Source organism: Malaya genurostris, chromosome 2 (genome assembly GCF_030247185.1).
Source record: "Malaya genurostris strain Urasoe2022 chromosome 2, Malgen_1.1, whole genome shotgun sequence".
NCBI classification, from domain to species: domain Eukaryota; kingdom Metazoa; phylum Arthropoda; class Insecta; order Diptera; family Culicidae; genus Malaya; species Malaya genurostris.
In genome coordinates this window covers 58,904,013-58,911,141 of record NC_080571.1, presented here as the reverse complement: position 1 = coordinate 58,911,141, position 7,129 = coordinate 58,904,013, and positions in this window count along the sequence as shown.

Sequence of the window (7,129 nt, the reverse complement as noted above, 5' to 3'; positions counted from 1 at the left end):
CATAGGGTTGTTGATCAGCGCATATTTTCAAGTTTTGAAAAAAAAATGTAAACCAGTAATTGATTGAAAAAGCAAGATTTCAGATTTTCAATATAAAAATTTGAATATTATGTGCATAGTTTATGTCATACAAGTATGTTCTACGCGGTTTCAATATGCAAGATGGCGATTTCGGGTCTATCTAGATTCGTTAAAAAAAAACCATCACAATTTGGGTATTTTTTTAACGGGTTTCATAAGTAGATGTCAGAAAACGATGTTTGAAGTCGCTTCAATATCCAAGATGGCGACTTATCAAACCTTTAGTTTTTTTACCCAATTGAAATTTGAAAGTTTTTCAAATTGACCGGCAAAGACCTACGCAACGAACAAAGGACTACGATTGAAAGCTTGGCACATGGAACTGCAAATCGTTTGGCTTCCCAGGATACGACCGAATGCTGCATGATGAGCTTCAAATCCGCGGCTTCGATGTCGTAGCACTGCAGGAACTTTGTTGGACGGGACAGGAGGTGTGAAAAAGTGGACATCGAGCGGCTACCTTCCACCAGAGCTGTGGCACAACCAACGTTCTAGGAACGGGATTTGTAGTGTTGGGCAATATGCGCCAGCGCGTGATTGGGTGGCAGCCAATCAGTGATAGAATGTGCGTATTGAAGATCAAGGGCCGTTTCTTCAATTACAGCATCATCAACGTGCTCTGCCCACATGAGACGAGACCCGATGACGAGAAGGAAGCATTCTACGCGCAGCTGGAACGAACCTACGACAGATGTCCACGGCGGGATGTAAAACTCGTCATCGGCGACATGAATGCTCAGGTAGGCCGGGAGGCAATGTACAGGCCTGTGATCGGGCTGGAGAGCCTGCACGAGGTAACAAACGACAACGGCCAACGATGCGTGAACTTTGCAGCCTCCCGAGGAATGGTAGTTCGAAGCACCTTCTTCCCCCGCAAAGATATCCACAAAGCCACCTGGAGATCACCTGATCAACATACGGAAAACCAAATCGACCACGTTCTCATCGACGGGCGATTCTTCTCCGACGTCATCAATGTCCGCAGTGCCAATATTGATTCTCACCACTACCTTGTCGCGGTTTGTACGCGCTCAAAACTATCGACGGTGCACAATACTCGCCGCACAGGAACGCCGGGATTCAATCTCGAGCAGCTACGTAGCATTCGTACAGCAGAGGAAAGCGCGCAACAACTGGAGCTAGTGCTATCGACGGAAGAGCTGCTTGGCGCGGCGACTCTTGAAGACGGCTGGAGGAATATAAGATCCGCCGTGAGTAGCACTGCTTCAAAGCTTCGAATCGAGGAAATGACTGGTTTGACGGCGAATGTCAGCAGTTGGTCGAAGAGAAGAATGCAGCAAGGGCGAGGATGCTGCAACACCGCACTAGAGCGAACGAGGAACGATACAGACAGGCGTGGAACAGACAGAACACGGTTTTTCGGAAGAAAAAGCGCCACCAGGAAAACAAAGATCGCGAAGCGATGGAACAGCTGACACACGGAAGTTCTTTGAGAAGGTGAACCGCTCACGTAGAGGCTACACGCCACAGGCCGAAATGTGCAGAGATACCAGTGGTAACCTTCTCACGAATGAACGTGAGGTGATCGACAGGTGGAAGCAGTACTATGACGAGCATCTGAATGGCGAAGCACAAGATACAGAGAACGGTACAGGAATCAATCTGGGTGCACACTCAGCCGACGACAGATTCCCAGCCCCTGATCTGTCGGAGATAAGTGAGGAGATCGGCAAGCTGAGGAACAACAAAGCCGCGGGCAATGACCAGTTACCAGGCGAGCTGCTCAAACATGGAGGAGAGGCACTGGCTAGAGCGCTGCACTGGATGATTTCTAAGATTTGGGAGGATGGATGGATGGAGTAGTATGTCCCGTCTACAAAAAGGGCGATAAACTAGACTGTTGCAATTACCGCGCAATCACATTGTTGAACGCCGCCTACAAGGAACTCTCCCAAATCCTTTGCCGTCGTCTATCACCAATAGCTAAAGAATTCGTAGGGCCGTACCAAGCGGGATTTACTGGAGCTCGCGCCACTACGGATCACATATTCGCGATAAGACAAGTACTCCAGAAGTGTCGTGAATACAACGAACCCACGCATCACCTATTCATTGACTTCAAAGTGGCATACGACACAATCGATCGAGAACAGCTATGGCAGATAATGCACGAATACGGTTTCCCGGGCAAACTGACGCTATTGGTCAAAGCAACGATGGATAGAGTGATGTGCTACGTCCGAGTATCTGGGACGCTCTCGAGTCCCTTCGAATCTCGGAGAGGGCTACGTCAAGGTGATGGACTTTCTTTTATCTTGTTCAATATTGCCCTGGAAGGTGTGATTCGAAGAGCGAGGATCGACACGAGTGGCACGATCTTCCGAAAGTCCGTACAACTTTTTGGCTTCGCTGACGATATTGATGTTGTGACACGTAACCTTGAGAAGATGATGGAAACCTACATCGGACTGAAGGCTGAAGCTAGGCGTATCGGACGGGCCATAAATGCGTCGAAAACAAAATACATGAGAGGAAGAGGCTCCGGAGAAGAAACACTACGCCTCCCACCACGAATATTGATAGACGGTGACGATATCGAGGTGGTTGACGAGTTCGTGTATTTGGGCTCACTGGTGACCGCCGATAATGACACCAGCAGAGAAATTCATAGACGTATTTTGACAGGGAATCGTGCGTACTTTGGACTCAGAAAAACCCTCCGATCGAGAAAAGTACGCCACCGCACGAAATTGACTATCTACAAAACGCTAATTAGACCGGTTGTTCTCTATGGCCACGAGACCTGGACTATGTTGGCAGAGGACCAACGCGCCCTCAGTGTTTTCGAAAGGAAGGTACTGAGGACCATCTATGGCGGAGGGCAGATGGAAGACGGAACGTGGAGACGGCGTATGAATCACGAATTGCAACAGCTGCTAGGTGAACCACCCATCGTACGGACAGCTAAAATCGGACGTCTGCGGTGGGCTGGGCATGTCATAAGGATGTCGGACGACAGCCCAGTGAAAATGGTTCTTGAATCTAATCCGACTGGTACAAGAAGAAGAGAAGCGCAGCGAGCAAGGTGGATCGATCAAGTGGAGGGTGATCTCAGAAGCATCCGAGCCTTGAGTGGCTGGCGACGAGCAGCCATGGACCGAGTTATGTGGAGACGTATGCTTGATACAGCAAAGGACACCCCAGGCCTATAGCTGTTAGGTAAGGTGAGTTAGTAATTTTCTAGAATATATTAACCATATAAAACAGATTCGGGCACAAAAAATGATTTTTTGGATTTTGAACGAAAATGTTTCATACATCCGAAACATTTTATGTTAGACCTTATGATCTCTTTGGCAAAGTTTACTCTCGTTTACGCCATAACTCCGGAACTAATGAACGGATTGTCACCAATCTTGGCACAGGTACTTCTTGCGCGTCAGAGATGATCATAGGGGTGTTTTTATAGAGAAGGAAGCGTATGAAGTGTCATTAGCAGGTGGGGAACGGATTGCTGTCAAACTTGACACAGATGCTTCCTGCTTTTCAGAGATGGCCATAAAGGCATTTCTATAGGGGAGGGAACGTAGCAAGTGTCATTAATATGGGAGGGTCATGAAATAATTCATATAACTTAACGAGAATCGAAACTTTTTGAAGATCATAAATTTTTTTGCACAACTAAGATATAATTATAAGGATATTCGTATGGGGTGGATGTAGTAGGTGCCTCTATTAAGAGGAGTGTAATATTTGTAACGCCATAGCTCCGCAACTACTGAACGGTTTGCCTTCAAACTTGTCACAGATACTTATTGCTCTTCAAAGATGATCAGCAGGATAAGAGGGAGGGTGTGTATCAAGTGTCCTTAAGTGAGGGGAGAAAGGGGGAGGGAGGAAGAGTGAAATGAACGATTTTTTTGAAAAACGATATTTTTACTGTGTACATATGAGTACATACTGAGTATTTTTACACAGTTCATATATTATTTGCACTTCAGATGATCATAAGGGCATTTTTATGGGGAGGAGACAAAGTTAGGGTTTCAACGAAGGGGTGTGCAAAGGTCAAATTGTTAATATGATCGATCATAACTCCGAAGCAGGATAGCAAGTGTAATATAATAATCTGAAAATCAAATGGTTTGTATATATCGGCACAGTTTCATTACAACTCATTGAATTATCAAACTTAGCGCACGTACTTTTTGCCACTAAGAAGTAATCATAATGGTTTTTTCAATTTTTTTCGACGAGCTTAGATCTTCATTATAGAGGTGAACGAAAGGGTGGAATTTGTAGCAAAAATAAGGGGCTCATTTTGCTTGTCTTGAAAATCAATTTTCATTTTCCATATTTTTGTGAAACACGAGAGGGGAAAAAAATTAAGGGCGTGTTAGTTAATATTTCTATTAATAATTTGAATGTAACGCAAAAGTTTCTGAATAATTTCAAAAGATCTGGTTTTTTTCCCGGGGAATTTAAAGAACTAAGGGAAAACAACCTTTATCTGCCTATGAACGCAAATGTATGTAAATTTCAGCATAACTCCGATCGGATTTGACTTATTGACGATTTTACGAACAAAAATTGATCGGATTCTACGAAAAAAACGCTACTTCTTGACGAGTACACCATATTTCCAGCAACTAAGTGAGGGTCACAAAAATATTCACAAGAGAAAATAAGTATTCTTCACAGAGTAAGGTAACATTGGTCTGAATGTCTGAATCTGAAATTCTGATCTGTTTTTTTAAATGTAAATAGAGAAGATTGTCGATCCAAGGTGATAAAAAATAAGTTTACGACAATACTTGTATCAACTGAATCGTTATTCTGTAGTACGAATGTAGTCATGATGATAAACAGCCCTTCGTTATCGAATAATCATTATCAGATGAAGAATCTTGAGCAGTCACGTGAAATAATGATGTTATAAACATTTTATATGACAAAGAGGGAGCAGATATCAGAGCTTAAAATTGTCACGCATTCTTAATGAAAGAAACCATTCCAACAACCTCGTTTTCAATATTTTTCTGTCTCATTCGTAAATGACCGACACCAAAACAAACGAAGAGAGACGAAGCCATTTGGTTTCACATTGAAAAAATGAGAGAGTATAATTGCCAACGTCACTCTTTGCTCTATGACTATAAGAAAACAAACTAACATCTGCAGAGAGCATCAGCAGAATTTCAATACTCATTCTTTCATCGATGTATTGAAAATCTGTGACACTTGGCTGTAAAGAGTGACCAAAACATGAAAAATCGAAGTAATCACACCCCAGAGCCTCTTTGGAAACTAAAACTACTACAAATTCGAGCACCAACAGGTAAAAGTATTTGTGAAACCTTTTGCTGTCATTTTCGATTCTCATAGCTTCGGTTGAATACCGACACTGCATACTATGGGATTTTCACTGAAAACAACAAATGACGGAAAGGGTAAATGAAACAAAGAACACAATTTTGAAATTACTATTCCGCTTATGTCATTGACTGGACATGGTTTTCATTCTCATAGTTTTCAAGCGAAACTGAGAGTGACATTAATTTCTCGCCATTTTCGTCTATTTTGAGTCAATGAAAATGACTTTTATTAGGTCTGGCAGATATACTAAAAACAAAGATTCTCTAAATGTCCTTCTAAAAAGGGCCAACCATAAAACTGAACCGATTTGACGAGAATACCGTGAAAATGATGTCACTACTTTCAGAGTATTTCAATGGGCAGAACAATTTCTGGAATCTTTTTGCATTCGAAACATTTCCGAGCAACGCCGGGTAATTCAGCTAGTTGTTAATAAATCACGAGGTATTCTTTTGTGAGTCAGTTTCTCGAAGAAACTATGTGTATCGGATCTTGGGTTCAGCAGCTAGTGAATTAGTTGATATCGATGCGAACCATTATGCACTGGTATAGTGCAATTGACAAAAAAAACGAACGGTTTCAGTGCTTCACTGGTGGGTAGTGCAATTTAATAACGAAAACGCCATCAGAATCAGATACCTAACAGATCGGCTGAAAAGTTCGTATCGTTTCTATGAGAGGGCGCCACTAGAATTAAATCCATACCATTTTCAGTTAGTACCAACCTTCAAAAGATACGTGTATAAATTTGACAGCTGTCTGATTATTAGTTTGTGAGATATTGCATTTTGAGTGTAGCTACTTTTGTTATTGTGAAAAAAAATGGAAAAACCTATTTTAATCCACCTAGTGGTGTAATGATGCCTTTCTCATATTACTCATTACATCATAAATATAACCGTGAAATTCGCAAAAACCAACTGTTTATTGAATAGAAATAGGATAATTTGTTCGGATCTAATCCCACAAACTCTGTAAAACCTGTTTACCTTGTAGTTCCGGAACCGAAAGTAGTATCCACAACAAATTAAGGTATTCCGTATGAAGCTGTAAGACTTTTCGTTTGAACCTATAAGTTTGTGAATATCGATTTGGCCATCTCCAAGAAAAGTAAGTGAGATCCTTTTCTGCAGTTTTTGATCACTATTTCCAATTCTCTCGAAACCGGATTCAGATGAACGGAATAGCCGAAGTTGGTTCGTTTGCTACCAACAAATATGACCTACAAATTGGAACAGTTTTGAACGTAGTTAAACTTATACTTACTATCTCATGCTCTATTTCGTTTAAACCAATTAAACGAAATCTAACAAACGAAACGAACCTGCGTTTCTGTTACTACTGCGTGCTGAACAGCATGAATCAGCAGCATGAAACATGTAGTAGGATTGTTATTATTATTATTATTGACATCACTACACAACGTGTACGAAATAGAACAAGCACGCCTTGTTCGTTTTGTGTTTTCTTCTTCTTTCGGTGTTGTACATATTGTCACTCTATATGGCGATTTGAAAACTTTGACACTAATCGCCCTGTAACTGCGGAACCGGAAGTCGGATCCAGATGAAATTTCACAGTAGGTTTAAAGACAGTATGAACTTTAATTCAAATCAAGATTTGTGAAAATCGGTTCAAGCATCGCAGAGAAATCGAAGTGAATTTAGTTTTAGGAGTTTTTCTTCTCCACTGTCGGTGCTCTCGGAACAGG